The sequence below is a fragment of the Pan paniscus genome, chromosome 11, assembly GCF_029289425.2.
Source record: "Pan paniscus chromosome 11, NHGRI_mPanPan1-v2.0_pri, whole genome shotgun sequence".
Taxonomy (NCBI): domain Eukaryota; kingdom Metazoa; phylum Chordata; class Mammalia; order Primates; family Hominidae; genus Pan; species Pan paniscus.
Window position 1 is genome coordinate 71,065,693 of NC_073260.2, and position 21,934 is coordinate 71,087,626.

General features: G+C 37.7%; 1 protein-coding gene across 4 annotated transcripts in view; it reads right to left on the reverse strand.

Moving 5' to 3' along the window:
• ABHD17B (abhydrolase domain containing 17B, depalmitoylase) overlaps nt 1-21,934 on the reverse strand; it is a 45,611-nt gene that overhangs the window by 10,279 nt on the left and 13,398 nt on the right. The gene's annotated exons all lie outside the window — the stretch shown is intronic.

Here is a 21,934-nt window from a genome sequence, read left to right on the forward strand (position 1 = left end):
TGTTGATCAGATTGGTCTCGAACTCCTGACCTCAGATGATTCACCCACCTCGGCCTCCCAAAGTGCTGGGATTACAGGAGTAAGCCACCACGCCCGGCCTTTGGCTTCCTTCTAGAAGTACTTTAAATCCTGGGGTGAGGCAAATATTCCTGACCAGCAGACAGACTCAAATCCTATATGACAGGTTTCAAATAGCACTGATTATTATCTCATTTAACAAAAATGTCAAAAATGATAAAGGTAATATTTGCCATTTCTTTACAACTAACCTGAAGGTATGAAATATCTTTAGTGTAGTCTGTAATTTCTATGTAACTCAGCAAAAGTTCTTAGAACCTCATGGAGAAGCTAGGAATTTAGCATAAAGTGAATACATACTAATAGCATTTATGAAGCTATTTGTCAGGCATTGTGCCAAGTGCTCTATGTGTGTTACTTGGTTTAATTCTCAGAACAACTGTGTAAGTTGTTGTGAGAAAGGAAACTTGCACAAGATGAGGCAGTGGTGGAGCCAGGATTTGACTCCAGGCTGTCACTACACTATGTTACTGGGCTACACTGCCTCACAGATTCAGAACACGCTCAGAAGACTATCACTTTGGTCACAGTGCCAATGGCCCAAATAACCTATAGAACATTAAAGTGTATGTATGTATGCATGCATGTATGTATGTAATTACTGCCCAAACTAAAAAGGCTATAATATAAAGTTTATTGTGGAAAAAAGGTAAAATCTACTAAAGGTAAACTTTTCTAAATGTTTGGAAGAGAAAGAGTACAAGGTTTAAAGTTAGGAAGCTGGGGTAAAATCCTAACTCTACCACTTACCGTTTACCAGCTGTATGTCCTTGGGCAAACTATCTCTTTGACTCTCATTTTCTTCATAAGTAAACAAGGCCAATACCTACACTGAAGGACCTGGTTGTGAATATCAAATGTTGGTGTAGTGAAGGCCCATCATACAACATACGGTGAGTGATGGCCATATCATTGTCACACTTTAACTTAGGGACAAAAATAAAGTAATACTTGTTAGTTCTATCAGTATTTCCTTCCATCTTGTCCTTTTTCAAATTCCTGTCTCTTTTTAGCAAAATTAGGCCATTGCTTAGTTCCAGAGAAAAGGCATTTAAAACCAACACCTTACAGGTTTGGTGGCATCCAATTTTCTCCAAAAAAAAAAAAAAAAAATCTAAATATAAGAATAGGGGGAAAAAAGTACCCTATTACACCAAAAATGGGAAGAAAACAACTCAACAGAGTGACTAAATGGTTGAGAATATGTAGGGGAAAAAAATGCCCTTTTCACTCAATACAGAATCAAATATATCCTATAATGCTCAGTATAAATGTGTTTATAAGAAGCAGCAGAAAAAAGCACAGGAAGAGAGAAACAAGGGTAGGTATAACATAAAAGACTTCAAAAGGTGAGGGAAGGGCAGAAAAACATCTTGGATATTAGGAAATGCTTTAATTGCTTTCTACCTTTATTCCTTTTTAGCCTTCAAAATACAGCCTGAATAAGTTAATGGCGTACTCTGGTTGGAACAAGAAATAGGACAGAAATAACAACTAAGTGTCATCTGCTAACTTTAACTGAGGGCTTCCTGAAGTGTTGTGCTGAGAATGATTCTAAGGCATACACAGGGCTTAGCCAGCAAAAGATGTGATAAATTAGTGATGTTTACTATAGACTCTGGCTACAAATTTACTATCCTGGTCAGGAGGATAAAGTGTCTGTTGAAGAAGATGAAAGGGAAGGAACTCAAAGGATCTGTTCCAGAGGAGGAAATGACCTGCAGAAAGATGATGAGGTACAAGGTATAATATCAGTGCTGTCTGTTTAATATCTGTCTATGGTTATTTGTCAACCCCGATTACCTCATATACCATTGACTGCTGAGCCACAATAGCCTTTTAAAAAGCTTAATAAGTAAATGGTACGTATCTAGACTATAGCCCTATAATTTATCTCTTAGCCAGAAACACTTTTGTTGTTGTTTTTCGAGACGAAGTCTCACTCTATCGCCCAGGCTGGAGTGCAGTGGTGCGATCTTGGCTCACTGCAACCTCCGACTCCCACATTCAAGCGATTCTCCTGCCTCAGCCTCCCCAGTAGCTGGGATTACAGGCACACACCACCATGCCCAGCTAATTTTTGTATTTTTAGTAGAGATGGGGTTTCATGATGTTGGCCAGGCTAGTCTCGAACTCCTGACCTCAAATGATCTGCCTGCCTTGGCCTCCCAAACTGCTGGGATTACAGGCATGAGCCACCGCACCCAGCAGAAAAACTTTCATACACTATAATAAACTACTTTTGAAATAAACCTGGCTGGTTGAACATATATAATGCTGTGAAGAAGTTTCTGGGGATGAACACCAAAGGAGAGAAGCAGAAAGGAGAAAAACTGCAGTGCCAGGGTCTAGTTTAATGACAACTTCACTTCCTTAATGCTGACAGAATGACTCCCCTCTTCCACTGCCCAAAAGCCAGATAACTGGGGCTTATTTAATGACAACAACTTGCAAATGATCACTTTCCTAATAAGAGGCCTGGTATAGGGCAGCAACACAGACCTACTTTCAAAAGTTAATTGAATACTTTTTAAGTCTGAAAAATTTCACAAAAACTATAAACAAAACAAATAAATCTAGGTTTTAGTATAGTGTGAGCAAGTTACTGAAGAAAAACATTTTATTCTGTAAAAAAAAAAAAATCACTGAAATAGCTTGTTAAACTTAGATAATTTCAAGTCCAACTTGTTCTTATAAAACTCATGCCAGACGCAGTGGATTGCTTGAGCAGTTAACAGTTGAAAAACATATCAGTGAGCTAAAAGATCAGGTTGAGTAATTTGCAAATATGGAATTTTTTTGTGGGAATTAAGAGATAGAAAACAACAAAATTTAATAGATAGAAATAGAAGTAGAAATATCACTATCCATACTATAGAAGTTCCAGGAGAAAATAAAGATAAGACTATTTAAGAATTTCTCAGAATTAAAGGGGGGAAAAAAGTCAGATTGAAACACCTCAAAGTGTACCAAAACACAACAAACTACTTAAAAATGAACAAGATCAGATGAACATACGACTTTCTAATATAAACACTGGAAGCCAAAAGACAATGGAGAGATAATTTTAAGCTAAAGATGAAATCAAACTTTTAACCTAGAATTGTACATAGAACAAAAATACAGTTTTAATATAAGGATAAAGGTATCTGGGCTGGGTGTGGTGGCTCACTCCTGTAATCCCAGCACTTTGGGAGGCCAAGATGGGAGGACCACTTAAGCAACATAGGAAAACATTGTCTCTATCAAAAAAAAACAAAGAGAGAGAGAGATCTGCAGGCCCACAAAAACTCATAAGACTTAACCAAATCAAGTCTCTCTTTGAAAAACTCCAGCAAGGAGGGAAGGAGATAAATCCAAGGGAAGGCCAGGCACAGTGGCTCACACCTGTAATCCCAACACTTTGGGAGGCCGAGGTAGGAGGATTGCTTGAGCCCAGGAATTGAAAACCAGCCTGAGCACCATGGCAAAACTCCATCTCTATAAAAAATACAAAAATTAGCTGGGCATGGTAGTGTGTGCCTGTAATCTCAGCCACTGGCGTGGCTGGAGTGCGAGGACTGCTGGAGCATGGGAGGTCGAGGCTACAGCGAGCTGTGATAGAGCCACTACACTCCAGCCTGGGCTACAGAGTGAGAGCCTGTCTCAACAATAACAACAAAACAAACAAAAACCCCCCAAACCCCAAGAGACTTCTATGAGATATCTGAGATATGAGAAATAAAGGAGAATAGTTAATACAATGTTTTTTGTACAAGTGAGCAATGGGAGCAAGGAGGGTGAAGACAACAAAGTATATCCCTAAAAATCCAGAACAAAAACTTTGGTGAATATGAATACGAAGAGGATTGACAAAAGAGAGACTACTTAAGAGGTAAAAATGTGCTGGGGTACCTGACTTGTTGAGGATGCTACTGATACTGATAAGCTTAAGACACAGAAGAAAAGCCTGAATATAAGCATGACTCCTAGTAAGTCAGATATAATCATCAGAAAAATGATAGTGCAGGGCACATCTAAAGGAGTTACAATTATCCATTACAAAAGTCTAGCTTTAAATATTAGTGTCCAACTTAAGAAGAGAGTAAACAAAAAGAAAACAAGAAAAAGAAAATTAAGAGCAGATATCAACAAAACAAAGAACAAAAAGCAATGGAGAACCAACAGCTGATTTCAGAAAAGGCTTCCACTACTACTAATAGCAAATAGCATTAACTGAACACTTACAAAGTGTCAGGCACTATTCTAAACACTTTTCACACATTAACTAATCCTTTCAACAATCCTCTGCTTTAGGGACTATTATTACACCCATTTTGCAATTGAGAAAACAGAGGCATAGAATAGTTACATAAGTTGCCTAATGTCACAAATCTGATCAATGGAACTGATACATGACAGAATGACTCTGTAACCCAAACTCATAACTACTGTTTTGTGGAAAGGGTACTCAGACAAGACTGATCACAAGAAAGAGATAAGCAAAATAAATGAAATAATGTACTAAAGGAAAAAGGACTTTGAGCTACAGACATAGTTTCTAGAAATGAAAGAATATCATGTGTCAATAAATAACCTAGACAAAACTCACGCATCTCTTGAGTAATATAAAAGGACAAAATTGGCACAAAGGCTAGAATATGCAAATAACCATCAGAACTTCAAATGGAAATCAAAGACCACCTTCACTTAAAATACTTTCATTAAGTGAAGTTATTCCAGAAAATGAATGCTGCTCAACAATTGCTTTCTGAGGCTATTATAACGTTTATCCCAAAACTTAGATCTGTAAATAAAACTGTAAGTCCACTTCACTTTGAACATGCATGAAAAAACCTTAAAAACCGTAAAAAAAAGAAACAACATGTAAAGTGTATATAAATACAAAATACAAAATCAAGCTGAAAGACAAGAATGACAAATCTTCCAATGTTAAACCAAAGTAATTCGCATTAATGAACTAAAGAAAAAAAACACATGGTTTTCTTAATAGATATACAGGGACAAAACAATATGTTTGGTAGATGATATAATTACCCTGATAGAAAACCAAAAGAATCTAGAAAGTATTAAAACAAATGAGACTTCTCAGCAATTTTGGCAAATGCATGAACTTAGGTAAAGTTGGTACAGTTCAATGTTAGCTAGCATTAAACAACTAAAAATAGTTAAAAAAATTATAAATAAGATCGCACCCACAACCAAAACGACTATCTAGGAATTAATATAAAATAGAATGCAGAAAACCTTTATGCAGAAAAATTTTAAATAAGAACATTAAAAAATGGAAAGAATGACTTAATAGCATTGAGAATGTCAACTCTCCCAGAATGAAAATTTCAAGGTAATTCCCATCAAAATTCCAGCAGAAATTTGAGGAACTCAAAAGTGATTATAAAATTTATATAAAAGTATAAAGGTCTATAGAAAATAAAAAAAAAAACTTAGAAAAAAGACTCCTCCACTTATAATCAAGAAAAACAAAATGCAGAGAATTCATACAGAACCTCAAGGAACCCAGAATAGCCAAATCAATCTTGAAAAGAAAACCTAAGTTGGAGGATTCACACTTCCCAATTTCAAAACTCATAATAAAGCAACAGTAATCAAGACAGAATGCTATTGGCATAAGGACAGACAAATATATCTAAGGAATAGAACTGAGAATCCAGAAATAAACCTGACATTTATGGTCAGTTGATTTTTGACAAGAGTGCCAAAACAATTCAATGGTGAAAGAAGTGTTTTCAACAAATGGTGCTAGGGCAACATAATATCCACATGCAAAAGAATGAAATTTTACTCTTACTTCACACCATATACAAAAATCAACTCAAAATGAGTCAAAGACTAAATGTAAGATCTAAACTATGAAGTTCTCAGAAGAAAATATAGGCATAAATCTTTGTGACCTTGGGTTATAAAATGTTTCCTTAGAAAAGATACTGAAAGCACAAGTAACAAAGAAAAAAAAATAGATAAATCAGACTCCAAAATTAAAAACTTTCATGTTTCAAAAGACACAAGGATACTGAAAGGACAACCTACTGAATGTGAGAAAATACAAATAACCTTTACAATTCAACAATTTTAAAAGGACAGCTGGGCACGGTGGCTCAAGCCTGTAATCCCAGCACTTCGGAAGGCCGAGGCGGACGGATCATGAGGTCAGGAGATCGAGACCATCCTGCTAACATGGTGAAACCCTGCCTCTACTAAAAATACAAAAAATTAGCCGGGCATGGTGGCAAGTGCCTGTATTCCCAGCTACTTGGGAGGCTGAGGCAGAAGAATCACTTGAACACGGGAGGTGGAGGTTGTAGTGAGCTGAGATCACGCCACTGTACTCCACCCTGGGGAACAGAGCAAGACTCCGGTCTCAAAAAACAAACCAAAAAGAAAAAAAAGGAAAAAAAAAACAATAAAAGGACAACCCAATTAATAGGCAAAGGGATTTATAGACATTTCTCCAAAAGATATACAAATGGCCAATGGGCATGTGAAAAGATGCTTAACACCATCAGTCATCAAGGAAATGGAAATCAAAACCACAAAGAGATACAGCTTCATCTCCATTAAGATAGCTATAATCAAAAAGACATAATAATAAAGGTTATTTGGCAGGTGGAGAAATTGGAACCCTCATACACTGCTGATAGGAAGAAAAATGGTAGTCACATTAGAAAACAATCTGATATTTCCTCAAAAACTTAAAGAGTTGCCATTTGACAAAGCAATTCTACTCTCAAGAGAAAGCAAAACCCATGTCCACACAAAAACTTGTACATGCATGTGCAGCATTATTTACAATAGCTGAAAAACGTAAGCAATCCAAATGTACACCAGCTGATGAATGGATAAACAAAATGTAGGCTGGGCGCAGAGGCTCACGCCTGTAATCCCAGTACTTTGGGAGGCCAAGGCGGGAGAATCCCCTGAGTTCAGGAGTTCAAGACCAGCCTGGCCAACATGGTGAAACCCCGCCTCTACTAAAAATACAAAAATTAGCTGGTGTGGTGGTGCATGCCTTTAATCCCAGCTACTTAGGAGGCTGAGGCAGGAGAATTGCTTGAACTCGGGAGGCGGAGGTTGCAGTGAGCTGAGATCGCGCCACTGCACTCCAACCTGGGCAACAGACTGAGATTCCATTTCAAAAAAAAAAAACCAAGAAAACAAAAACAAAACAAAAGGTAGTATATATATCCATAAAATGGGGATGAGGAGAACAGGAGGGATGGAGAATAATAACTAAAGGATAACAGGTTTCTTTCCGGGGTAATGAAAATGTTCTAAAATTGATTTGGGTGATTGTTGCACAATTCTGTGAAAATTCTGTGAATATATATATTAAAAACATTGCCGGGCGCAGTGGTTCACACCAGTAATCCCAGCACTTTGGGAGGCCGATGTGGGCAGAACACGAGGTCAGGAGTTCGAGACCAGCATGACCAACATGGTGAAACCCTATCTCTACTAAAAATGCAAAAATTAGCCAGGTATGGTGGCACACACCTGTAATCCCAGCTACTCAGAGGCTGAGGCAGGAGAATCGTTTGAACCTGGGAGGCAGAGGTTGCCATGAGCTGAGATTGCGCCATTGCACTCCAGCCTGGGCAACAGGGCGAGACTCCATCTCAAAACAAACAAACAAACAAAAATTGAGTTGTATCTTAAATATTTGAATGTTATGGTATGTCAATTATATATTAATAAAGAAGTTACCAGAAAATGTCTATAAAGAGCAAAGGTATATACATATATTTGTGGGGTAGATAGGAATTTTCCCTCCCAGATATTAAGACACACTGCACAAAGTCCAAGTAATAAAGACAGAGTGGTGCTGGTACAGAAACAAATAGACCTAGTAACAGAGCTTATGAATAAACCCCTATGTGAATGGGACTAGGGATTGACACAGCTGGTTTCTCAAAGCAGTAGGAAAGGATGGATTCTTTAGTAGATTGTGCTGGGAAAACTTACCACATGGGTAAAGTGGTTGGATCACTACATCATGGAATACAGAAAGCAAATTCCAGGCAGATCACAGACTTAAAGAGCAAAACTAATTTTTACACAATCCACAAAAGACAAACATTGGTAGATTTAGCTTCATTCAAATAAAGGATTTATCTTAAATGAAAAATGTCAGGGCAGGCGTGATGGCTCACGCCTGTAATCCTAGCACTGTGGGAGGACAAGGCAGGTGGATCACCTGAGGTCAGGAGTTCAGGACCAACCTGGCCAACATGGTGAAACCCCATCTCTACTAAAAATACAGAAATTAGTTGGGCATGGTGGCGCGTGCCTGTAATCCCAGCTACTCAGGAGGCTGAGGCAGAAGAATCACTTGAGCCCAGGAGGCAGAGGTTGCAGTGAGCCGAGATTGCATCATTGCACTACAGCTTGGGTGACAGAGCAAGACTCTGTCTCAAAAAAAAAAAGAAAGAGAAAAGATAAATGTCCTTTTTTGGATGAATTCATCATCCCAAACTGTCAGAATATTTAAAATGTAGGGAACTTCAGCAAAAACAAGAAAAAACTGGGTAACTCAAGAACAATGGGCAAAAGATAGGAATAGGCAATTCATATGGCTAACAAGTATATGAAAAAAGGCTCAACCTCACCAACTATCAGAGAAATCAAGAAATAATACATCAAAACTAAAAGAAAAAATTAGAAAGCTGAGTATTATCAAGTGCTGGTGAGAATGGGGAAAATGGAAATCTTTGTAAACTGCTTGGTAAGCCACTGTGTTTACCAATGACCCAGAATCTCTCTCTTGGGTAAGTACTACAAAGAAATACTTGCCAGGTCCTTTAAGTGTATCTGAAGTATTATTTGTGTCAGGGCCTGAGATGCAATATAGGTTCCATACCTGGGGAAATGAGTAAGCATGTGTTGGATGCAGATAATAGAAAATTAACACAGTCAGAAGCAAAGACTGATGACTAGGGATTAAATATAATGGTATTGGGTGAAAAAAGTAAGGTACGAACAGATCTATAATATCATTAACATACATGCAAAACAGACATAAACATTATCTTTGAGGACAAATACATTTCTAAGGGTACGTATGTCAGAGTATATGCTTACCAAAGGGGTAATGGGGATGGAGGTTGAAGGGAAAAAAAAAAAAATAGAAATTAAGTAAAACAAGAGCAGGGCCTATGCTCATAGATTGATGGTGATAATGTGCCATGAACTAGATTAGAAATTCCAGAGGGTAACAATCACATCTGCTTGCTTACAACTGGACATCTAGTATCAAGCAGACTACTTGACATATAGTAGGGTTTCTAATATTTCTTAAATGAATGAGTTAGTAAATTATTAAGACTGATTCAACTCTTTGCACCCAAGAAGCTCCTACAAAAGAAAGAAATTCACTAAATTTACATGTCAAGAAAAAAATGCAAAAACGTTTTGTTACTATTACTTAGGTTTTTCATACGGGGGCAAAACAGAAGCTTTTTCACATGGGGGCAAAAGAGAAGCAGTCAAATAAAAATCTATGAACCTAAGTGGGGGCAGGTGGAAAAAGCCTTGCAAGTTACTCAAATCATTCAATGTGTTATGAAACACAGAGAAGGACCCTATTCCAGGGAGGAGGGAATCTTGCCCCTCTTGCAATAAATACAAAAAATGAAAGGTCAGGCCGGGAACGGTGGCTCATGCCTGTAATCCCAGCAATTTGGGAGGCCAAGGCAGAAGGATCACTTGAGGTCAGGAGTTCGAGACCAGCCTGGCCAACATGGTGAAACCCCATCTCTACTAAAAAAAAAAATAATAATTAATATAAAAATTGGCCAGGCGTGGAGGTGTACACCTGTCATCCCAGCTACTCGGGAGTCTGAGGCAGGAGAATGGCTTGAACCCGGGAAGCAGAGGTTACAGTGAGCCGAGATTGCACCACTGCACTCCAGCCTGGGTGACAGAACAAGACTCTGTCTCCAAAAAAAAAAAAAGGGGGGTAACCTCAATGTTAAACAGATGGCCCATTGTGAAAATTAAGGTTTTCCTTTTGGCAGGGCATTCAACAATTTCTTCACTTACAGCAAGAGCAATTTCCTAAAATTGTATGAAATAATAATTTAAGAATCTGCTTCTCCTGGTAACGTTTTCCTCCTCAATGACAAAGAAAAAAGATAAATAACTGATTCTTTCTCAGCAAAACAGGAAGACTAATGTTAAAAAAAAGTCCCTAAATAGAATGACCTACTGTATCTCCTTCCTCTCTTCTAACATAAGAAATTACTGACATGACTCCTGTCAATTTTTGATATAATAACAATTTACTAGGGGAAAAAAAATCTCTTTTTGATCTCCTTGTAATAGTTTCTTGGTAATGCAGACCAACTCATATTACTACTAATTATTATAAGGTTTAAGATTTTTGTTGTACTGAACTAGCATTAAAAGTCTTTAAAAGCAGGTTTAGAGAAAACATTTAAAAGAATGCTTATATCTTTCTTCATTTTGTGTGATATGTTGACAACTATGCTCAGTACACTGTATATGATAAACCATTTAAATTTTGATATATTAGATTTCATGTTAAGAACTATAGTCTAAAATTCAAGATGAATTACTCCATTTATGGATAACTCTGGGGATGCAACATCATTCTATGTAATCTGTAGTAGTATTCAAAGTATAGCTACATGTGAAACTCTAAGCTCTGAGTGTTATGGTTTTTAGAAAGCCATACACATTACAGAGTTTAGTACATACAGAGAAGCTGAATATTCACCTTGAAAGAAGATGAAGCATCCAAAACACAGTATCAAAGTTTCCTGGGCCAGGCACAGTGGCTCATGCCTGTAATCTGAGCACTTTGGGAGGCCGAGTCAGGAGGATCTCTTGAGGCCAGGAGTTCAAGACCAGCCTGGGCAACATAGGGAGACCCTGTCTCAAAAAAAAAAAAAAAATCCACTAACTCACTAACTACAACTTGGACAGGAGGTACTTAGTTGTAGCAATGTTTTAAAACATTTTCTATCTTATCTGGGCATGCTTTATGCAGGACCATAGCTCGTCACACTCTGTTGCCCCGGCTGGAGTGCAGTGCCGTGATCTTGGCTCACTGCACCCGCCTCCCAGGCTCAAGCGATCCTCCTACCTCAGCCTCCCGAGCAGCTGGGGCCACAGGTGTGTGCCACCATGTCTGGCTAATTATTCGTACTTTTTGTAGAGACAGGGTTTCATGGATGAAACGGGTTTCACAGATGAAACAAGAGTTTCATCTGTGAGATCAAAGGGCTCAAAATTCAGGTGACTTTGCAGGAAAAAGTCAACTTTGCTTGAAGACACAAACTGGATGAACTGCATGCTACATGAGTTTTTAAACTCGGAGAAAAAATTTTAAAAATATTAATGTTTTAATATTTTGAATTAAAAGAAGAAATTTTTGCAAGACCTCTTCTTTGAAAAAGAATCATGTCTGGTACTTTTAAGGTAAAGTTGCAATTTTTAAATACCAATAAGATTCTAGATATAGAGTGTAACAGTGCCAATGGGTCACTTGAAAACACCCTTAGAAGTGTGGGTTTTGTTGGGGTAAACTGAACAAACGCCTTAATAATTTGAGTTTAGAAAAATTTAGAGGAGTTTCTCAAATGGAAAAAAAAATGTACGGGGCAATGTGCAAATAAGAGTCCTTTCTCACTGGTGGAAAGTACTGGAGTTAGACGAAAAAAGAAAGTTGAGGTGAAGATAGGAGGCATCAACCAGAGACATCAAAATAGTGTCAGTTCTAGTGTAAGTTGTGAACTTACTATCCTAGTAAAAAAAAAGCTAGTAAGGTTCAGAAATGAAGATGTTAGATCTATGATGACATTATAGTAGAAGATGAAAATTAAGGGTAAAGAGTCTACAAGCTGTGCCAAGCAAACTAATTTGGGTCAGAAGTCCTATTTATTTTAATGCAGTGCTTTTTATTACTTTTGTTTTCCCTCAGTTTCTTGATACTGCTAGACACTGCACTAGCTAAGCACTCACTCTCCACATATGATTATTTAAATTTAAATTACCTAAAATTAAATATTCACTTCTTCAGTCCCACCAGCCACTGTGGCTACAAGTTACACAGCATAGTATGAATATTTCTTTCACTACAGAAAGCCCTAAGGGCAGTGCTGAACGAAAACCTTTGAAACCCAGACAATCCAGAACAAATGGTTCCATGCTTTAAATTCATACTAGCTTCAAATGCTAAAGAGCACCTTCCTTCCTGGCTTTTCCATCAAAGTACATATACGTAAATCTCATAGATCTTTCTGTTGAACATTGATAAAACACACAGAACTAAGTGAGATTGCCTACACAAGACTATTCTGGAAAATTTTATCTTTATGACACAGACTTATTTCTAACCCAATTCTAACATAAAAGCCATTTTATTAAAAATGAGCAGTGCAACTCAATTAGGCTATCTATATGTTTTAATCCACGGTTTGATGAATCAAAAGGATTCATGTTCTTGAGAGGTTCCTTGTAAGCTGAAGTTGCAAGTAAACCATGAGAAAGTGTAAAAAACACTTGTGACTATTAGCTAATGAATTTCTGAACATAGTCCAAAACAGTATCCTAAACACTTACAATCTTGATGATCCACCAGAGCAATGTCCTAACAAGTGAACAAAGTCTTACTGATGGAGCAGTAAAACAGGTTGTTGGTTTTTGCATATGCTAGTATCACATATTCCTATAAAACTTTTGGTGACTGGAAAGTACAATTAGCTCAGGGCTTTTAAAAGTCACACCTTTACCTGTTGCTGAGCGTAAGCTAGACATGAACAGACACATGTTTTCTCTCCCTAATCATCAGCTTTTGGCATTTCTATTCTAAGAATCCAAATCATGCTTATCCTCAAACTCAAAGTTCATAGAAAAGCTGTCATATTACATTGTTCCAGAAACATTCCACAATGCACATTATTCCCTAGTTTATAAGTAAAATAATTCCCTGAGAAACTTTTCAGGTGAGTACCTACTCAGTATTTTTCATACCATAGAACACCCATATGTACCTCAATATTATCTAGTCAATGTAGTCACAAATCTCACAAAATTTAAGTATTGATTATAAATAATGAATACAATCTTTTTTTAAAAAGAGGTTCATATTATGGGTACCCCAGTTTGAATTTCTAAGAGTTACAAAAAAGATTATTTCTAAGAGTTTATACAAAAAGTTTATAAAACCATTTACAGGTCAATACAGCATATGAGCATGGACCCACACAACCCTTATTTACCAAGCAGTAAATAAAATAAGCTGTTTCAATAAAGTTAAAAAAACTTTACCAAACAACAACAAAGGTTTTGTTTTTTAGGCAACTGAAACTGCTGTAAAACATATTAGAGCTACAGTGAAAAGACAAAAATGTAAACGGTGATAATACTACTACTGTATGCAAATAAATATTAGTCAAGTTCCACAATAGGGATTTGATATTTTAAGAAATAACATTGCTATTATGAAAGTATTACAAGACAAAGTTTAAAAAAAAAACAAACCAGCCAGGTGCAGTGTCTCACGCCTGTAATCACAGCACTTTGGGAGGCTGAGGCGGGCAGATCACAAGGTTAGGAGTTCGAGACCAGCCTGGCCAATATAGCGAAACTCCATCTCTACCAAAAATACAAAAAATTAGCCAGGCGTGGTGGCAGGTGCCTGTAATCATAGCTACTCGGGAGGCTGAGGCAGGTGAATCACTTGAACCTAGGAGGTACAGGCTGCGTGAGCCGAGATTGCACCACTGCACTCCAGCCTGGACGACAGTGCGAGACTCCGTCTAAAGAAAAAAAAAAAAAATCAAACCGCATGTTACACTATTTTTTAAAAGTCTCCTTGCCAGGCTACAATTAGGATTGGTTAAAAGTCCACTTCAAAAAATGAAGTTCCCTAGATACTGTCTCCAACTCATAAGAGTAGAGGTTTATATTGGGAAAACCTCCTCTGAGGAATCAGACTAATCTGAAAGACATATCTTAAAAGAGACTGATATGGCAAATTACACAGGGAAGTTGGGGGATCTGGGAGCGTATTTGTGCGATACTGGTGGGGGACAGCTATGCTCTCTACTGTAAGTGGGATGTCAACATGTAAGAAGTAGTAATATAATACTGTTATCTAGCGACATGGAAGTAAACACCAAAAGAATCATTCAAAAATAACTAAATGCCCCTGGGAATTTGTAGAATTATTTGGCTTCCTGACCACATACATGTACAAAACTGATAAAAAACAAAAAATGACCAAAACAAACAAACAAACAAAAAAACACTTAAAACTTCTTTAGTCTCTTCCCTAATCCCAACCCAAACCTCAGCCTTGTTCTCAGAAATTACAATTTTGGGTCATTTGTTTTTAATTCTTCTAGTGCTTACTACCATACTCATTTTTTTAAAAAATCCATTATTTCTTATCACAATGTAGCCTCATTATAAAAGACTGAGCGGGCCGGGCAAGGTAGCTCATACCTGGAATCCCAGCACTTTAGGAAGCAGAGGCAGGTCGATCACTTGAGGTCAGGAGTTTCAAGACCAGCCTGGCCAACATGGTGAGACCCTGTTTCTACTAAAAATAAAAATAAAAATAAATAAATAAATAAATAAATAAATAAATAATTAGCTGGGAGTGACGGTGCATGCCTGCAATCCCAGCTAGTCGGGAGGTTGAGACAGGAGAATAGCTTGAGCCCAGGAGACAGAGGTTGCAGTGAGCCAAGTTTGTGCCACAGCATTCCAGCCTGGGTGACAGAGCTGGACTCTGTCACACAGACACACACACACACACGAAAGACTGAGAAGATTTACCCTAATTCCCGCCTTCTCTGCTCATTCTGATTTATTTTAGTTTGTATTAGTTATAACTTTAGATATTATAGCTGAACCTGTATTTCTTATTCTATCAACTTTAGGAAGTTTCTTCTGGCTCCCCCATGTAATCATATACCATTATTGCTGACTATACAATTAAGTTTCACATTAAGTTTTATATCATTTGCAATTTATTAAGTTTTTATCTATTGGTTGATTCTCATTAATTGGATAATAAAAAGTACTTACAGTGTCATTCACTGCCCATCCAAGGGGCATGGTAAAACTCAGAGAATAAACAGCAATTTTATGTCACTAAATTCCAAGTGTCAAGGTGTTTACATTCTTGATACTCAATTACACCTCACTGTTCAAAAATTAGGCACATTTTCGTTTGCTTCACATTTGGACTTTCAGAAGAGGCTTTAATTTTCTGAAGTTTTTGCCTTTTTATTACATTTAACATATTCCAATTTATTAGAATTTGTTCAACAAAATCCATGTTGTTCTTAAAGACATGTTTAGACCCCAGTGATTTCTGTTTTAATTTGAAATAATTATGTTCTGGGTTAGTTCACAGCCCAGTTGCCTGCCTACCTAGTACTTCTTTTCATCACATACCTCTGTTGATTCTGAATCTCAAGCTCCTTTTTGTAAGATTTTTTTGTTTGATTTTGCTGTACTACAACTCCCAAGCACTACCCCCCACCCCCTTAACCCAAAGGTCTGGGGAAGTAAACTACACTGTTATGTATACTTCCACACTTACAGCAAACTAGGTCTGCTTCAGAATTATAGGTTGTTTCTTAAAATTCTCCTCGAAATTTAAATCATTGGTCCACATTTTCTAGTACCAAGTAATAAAAGTGTCTACCAATCTGATTTTTTAAAAGTGATTCTCATCTCTCCCTCAAAAATATTCATGAGATTTCCCTACATCCTTGGCTCTGAAATTTCATAAGCCTATTATCTAAATGTGTGTTATTGTTTGTTCATTTTGTTTTATACTTAATGGGTCCATTTGATCTAAAGCCCTGAGTCTTTATTTAGCTCAGATAATTTTTCTTCTATTTCCTCTCCATCTTCTCTGTTCCATGTGGAATTTCTTTTTAGGAATCCTAGGACTATCCACTATATCTATAAAGCTTTTCTTTTTGTTCTCTTCATTTGTGTTTTTCAGGTAATGCTTGTTCATCTTGGGTTTCATGCTGTTGGAATGCTTCTTTCTTGACTGTTCATATTTCTAAGCAAAGAACTAAATTGGGTTTCCTTTATATTTGTGTAAGCCTATTGACCCAGAAGGCTTATAGTCTGAATAGGACTGACTGCAGAATTGGAACTCCTGTAACTGCTAGAATAAAGAGGATTTTGGAGATAGAGTAGTCAGTGTCAGTCTGTCTCTTACAAACACACACATACGCACTCTCTCTCTCACACACACCCATACCCTGTCTATAGGGCAAACAAGTATGTTCTGTTTATCTCTTCAATGGGACCAGAAGATACTTTACAAATATTCGAGAACATAGTACAGCTTTAACTCTTGGTCCAATAATGTAATTAAAAATTTTACCCAGTAAATTCTTCTAGTGAGATGCCAATGAAGCCTTTGGACAGCACGATAGCACAGTGTAGTCCAAAGAGCAGTAAGAATCAAAAGAGCCATGGCTTTCAGTTCTAGTTTTACTATTAAAAAGCTGGTGACTTTAGGGAAGTCAATCTCTTTATACCTCATTTTCCTTTTCTACAAAGTGAAAAGCATAAACTGATAATAAGGTTTCTTCTAGTTCTAAAACTTTGTAACTAAGATGTTCTCATAAGCTTCAGATACAATCTTCCATAGTATATAAAAAGAATGAAGAAATTTATAATTTGAAAAACTTCAGGTTTTCAAAGTTGTTCTGGCTACTAAAAACAAAGCTCCTGGCCAGGCGCAGTGACTCACACCTGTAATCCCAGCACTTTGGGAGGTCGAGGTGGGCGAATCACAAGGTCAGGAGATCGAGACCATCCTGGCTAACACGGTGAAACCTCATCTCTACTAAAAATACAAAAAAATTAGCCAGGCGTGGTGGCGGGCGCCTGTAGTCCCAGCTACTTGGGAGGCTGAAGCAGGAGAATGGCATGAACCCGGGAGGTGGAGCTTGCAGTGAGAGGAGATCACGCCACTGCACTCCAGCCTGGGTGACAGAGTAAGACTCCCTCTCAAAAAAAAAACAAAAACAAACAAACAAAAAACACAAAGCTCCTAAACAAGCACACTATATTTACCAAAATTTAGTTAATATAAAATTTATAAACATAAATTTACATTTAGCAAATTAATTTGGGGGGGGGAAGGCAGGTGATAAGGTGGGGGAAGTGCAGAGGTGAGAGAGTAAGGGAGGTTGTCATTTCCTACAGCTGTTTTCCAAAATGAGTGGTTTTTGTATCTTGGTCACTGTAGGGAAATAATGTTGTGTTTTTTAAATTATGGTAAAATATAGATAAAAGTTACTATTTTAAGTGTACAGTTCCATGGCATTAAATACATTCACATTATTGTGCAATTATCACCAGATTTTATTTTTCATCTTCCCCAACTGTAACTCTATACCCACTAAACAATAACATCATTTTCTTCTCCTGCCAGCCTCTGGCAACCACCATTTTGTCTCTATGAATTTGACTATTCTAAGTACCTCATACAAGTGGAATTATACAATATTTGTCCTTTTGTGACAGGCTTATTTCATTGTAGCATGTCTTAGAATTTCCCTTCCTTTTCAAGGCTGAAAAATATTCCATTGTACCTAAAACAAACTATTTTGTCCTTTGCACTCACACCACAACAATCACCAGAATACTTCTGTGACCAGATGTATGAGAGATTTCCCCCAATGCAAGCAATCGCTTCTGCAGTGGACACCAGGTGGGTGTCCTCCCACCCAGTTCAATTCCAACATTATCTACCTGGAGACAGTGTCACATCCCACAGGTTGAGGGCTCCCCACTTCCAATCCCAATCTAAAGCCCCAGGTTATTTTACCTATGCTTCTGACTAACTGGCTATAAATTGGGGTTCCCACAACCTCTTACTCCAGTCTGATTAATGTGTTAGAGCGACGCACAGAACTCAGGGAGACAGATTTACCAGTTTATTATAAAGGATATTACAAAGGATACAGTTGAAGAGATGCACAGGGCAAGGCATGCAGGAAGGGGATGCCACCCTCCATGTGCTCAGCCATCTGGAAGCTTTCTGAATCCAGTCCTTTTGGATTTTTATGGAAGCTTTGTTAAGTAGGCAATGATTGATTAAATCACTGGCTGTTGGTATCAACTTAACCTTCACGCCCTCTCTCCTCCCCAGAGATTAACAGGCAGGACTGTAAGTCCCAACCCTCTAATCCTGCCTGTTTCTGGGTAACTAACATCCATCCAATAGCTACCTAGAGGTGCATGGCTTTCAGTCAACTTGTTAGCATACAAAGATACTTCACTGGCCGGGCGCGGTGGCTCACGCCTGTAATCCCAGCACTTTGGTAGGCCAAGGCGGGCGGATCACAAGGTCAGGAGATGGAGATCATCCTGGCTAACATGGTGAAACCCCGTCTCTACTAAAAATACAAAAAAATTAGCTGGGTGTGGTGGCGGGCACCTGTAGTCCCAGCTACTCGGGAGGCTGAGGCAAGAGAATGGTGCGAACCCAGGACAGCGCTTGCAGCGAGCTGAGATCGCACCACTGCACTCCAGCCTGGGCGACAGAGCGAGACTCTTACCTCAAAAAAAAAAAAAAAAAAAAAAAAAAGGATACTTCACTTTGGAGATTCTAAGGATTGTTGGAGTTGTATGACACAACACAAGAATGAAGATCAAATATATATTTCACAATATAATGCACATTTTGCTTGTCCTTTCATCTACTGATGTTTGACTTATTTCTTACTTATCAGTTGGTAACAAAATAGATACTATAACCAATTTGTGTATACATATAAAACTGGATTAAGGTAATAAATACATTAAATTTCAAATTTTTTAGATTTTTTAAAGATGGTGTCTCAGTCTGTTGCCCAGGCTGGAGTGCAGTGGCACCATTTGGGCTCACTGCAACCTCTGCCTCCTGGGTTCAAGTAGGCTCTGCCTCAGCCTCTCAAGTAGCTGGAATTACAGGTGCCCGCCACAACACCCAGCTGCCAAAATTTTTAGAAGTTTTATCTTTAGCACTTGGGGCATTATTACTAAAAAATTAAATTGCAGTCTGTACATATTATTAAAAGCTACCTTCTAAAAGCATGGAAATGTATACAAAGGGCCCAGAAAGTCTTATTTCAAAAGGAACTAGACTTCTTGGGCTTAAAAATATTCATTTTAGCCAGGTGTGGTGGCTCATGCCAGCTACTTGGGTGGCTGAGGTAGGAGAATACTTGAGCCCAGAAATTTGAAGCTGCAGTAAGCTATGATCACACCATGGCACTACCAGTCTAGGTGACAAAGCAAGAACACGTCTCCTAAAAAAAAAAGTTTCTTTTGATTGTACAATTAATCAAATGAACCATTTCATAAATCATTTACTAACTATAAGGTCATGTTTGTCCTTATTAGTTTTGAACCATATAACATACCCCTCCCCACTGCACATACTTAAATTCAAGTATACCTACACCTAGCAATGGCTGCCACACAGAAATCACTCAAAAGCCACTGCTGGCTGAGCTGAATTTTGTCAAAACAAATCAAACAGTATTATTATTGACTGGCAAATCCAAACTTTCAGGTTTAAAACTTTGCTAGGTTAGAAAAGCCAGGCTAGTGTTAATTTACCAAAACACACTTATGCAGCACTTACTAGGTCTTGCTCCAAGTGCTTTAACAATCCTATGAGATAGATATTATTTTTTCCTCCCTCCTCCCACCCCATTTACAGATGAGGAAACAGAAACATAGATAAGTTTAACTTATGCAAGACCACAGTGTTAGTAAATGGTAAAGCCAGGTTTCATATTCGGCAGTCATCAGGAAGTGTTCTTAGACCTGGAAGCCAAGAAGTTATAACTTCTTAAGGAATTTGACTAGACCAGTACTTACTTGCCTAAAGCCTATGTCCTGGCCAAATAGGGTATATAATTGTGTTTCAGGCTGAATTATCTGTCTTTGCAACTTACTCTCAAGATTCTTCTGCCTTCTGTAGAATACCAGTATGGAAAAAGGAGGCTATGACCCAGTATAGATTTTTAAAGTTGAGAAGTACTACATTACCTTACTTTGTAAAGTCTGCAATTTGAAGAATGCATCAAGCTGTTCAGCCTCTGAAACACCAATCTGTCAATGTTCTAATACTTAGTTAACTTTCTTATTAATATCTTCTACCAGAAAATGTCAATGTCTCAGGATAACATTATACTGTATATTGCTCTCAGACCTGACTTTGGACAAACCCTTATTTGGATGGTTTGGAGCTAGGTACTATTTAATCAATTCCATGCAAAATCACTTAATGTGCCAACAGCTTGGGGTCAAGCCTAAAAATTACTTTGGAATGCAACAGGACTATTTAGAGTCTGTGGTTCATGGAAAACTCCTGAAACTACATGCAAAATTTTGGGACAAAAGGTCCAAAATATTTAATAACAGACTGACTTGAAAACTACTTTCTCAAAGCTCTGGAGGTTCTTAAGATATATTACATTTTCATTTTAAGCTTCTCAGGCTTTACCACTCACCCAATCTAGAACAGCTATAATATCTTAATTTCTATTCAGAAAGCTAAAAGAACCCTTCCTTTTTGCACCTATCTCATCTGTGGTTAAGATGGATATTTCCAGTGCTGTGTAAGACATTTCTGTTACAAAATAAACCAAGCTGAATCTTAATCTACTCATATCTTGATTCAGTGAATGCTCATTCTGTCCCCAACTTCACTTCTATATGATTAACATTCTCAGCTGTAGATAGGAATTTCTACATTGTACTCCTGACTTCAATTTCTTTTTTTACCTTTTAGAATTGCATAAAATTGCAGACTACAAATGTAGTAGCAGACTTCTTATCCCTGCCCTGAAAATATGTCTACATACGGGCATTAAGGAATATCCCTAGTTCTGTCACCTATCCAGTGGGGGTTCAAGAGAACTTGGTCAAGATATCAAACTTCTAAAAAATATCTTGAGTTCTTGGTAACTTAGAGATACTGGTGAAGGAGGAGGGTTAGAATTTCAGCCTGCGAATAAAAAAGATGCCAAATTTGTAGCATAAGGCTTCAGCTTTTCCTAGTGGAAATGCTGTTTAAAAAGTCCTCTGATGGTTATTACAAAGTCAAGCAAATAAACAGGGGGTCTATGTATATATACAGTTCTATCTTCTACCAAAACACACACACACACACACACACACACACACACATATATATATATACCTTCTTCAAGACATAGGAGTGTCCCTCTCCTCACCTTTTCAAAGGCAAATGACAGAATTAAAAGGGAAAATGGGATAAATGGACATAGAGAAAATTGATTAAACCCCTGTATAGGTTTTCATGTTGTTACAAAAAAGATCCTTTTTTCTGAGCTGAAGAAGCTGAATTTGGTTAGGAAATGTCACCTCTCTCTTTTAGCAGCCCTGAGGCTGATTATATACAAAACCTCTTAGAATAAGGGTTAAGATGTTCAGTGGTGGGTGCCCAAGAGGAAGTACAGAACAATAAGAAAATGTTTAGGTCTCTCATTGGAGACACATGAATTTATAACTAGAAAGAATTTTAGGTGCCAACTAATGGCTAATAAATCGATCTGTCCCCTTTTTACCTAAAGATTAACCAAGAAAAGTTACAGAAGTGGCAGCTCCAAGAATAACCTATAAAACTAATTAATAACAGTTGGCTTAGAGGGTTTCAACCACTCCATATCATTAAACTTCTTGTAACCTTGCCCTACACGAGATATAAAGTCATTCTGCAGGCCACGCTCAGTGGCTCATCCCAGCACTTTGGGAGGCCAAGGTGGAAGGATCACTTGAGCCTAAGAGTTCAAGACCAGCTTGGGCAACATAG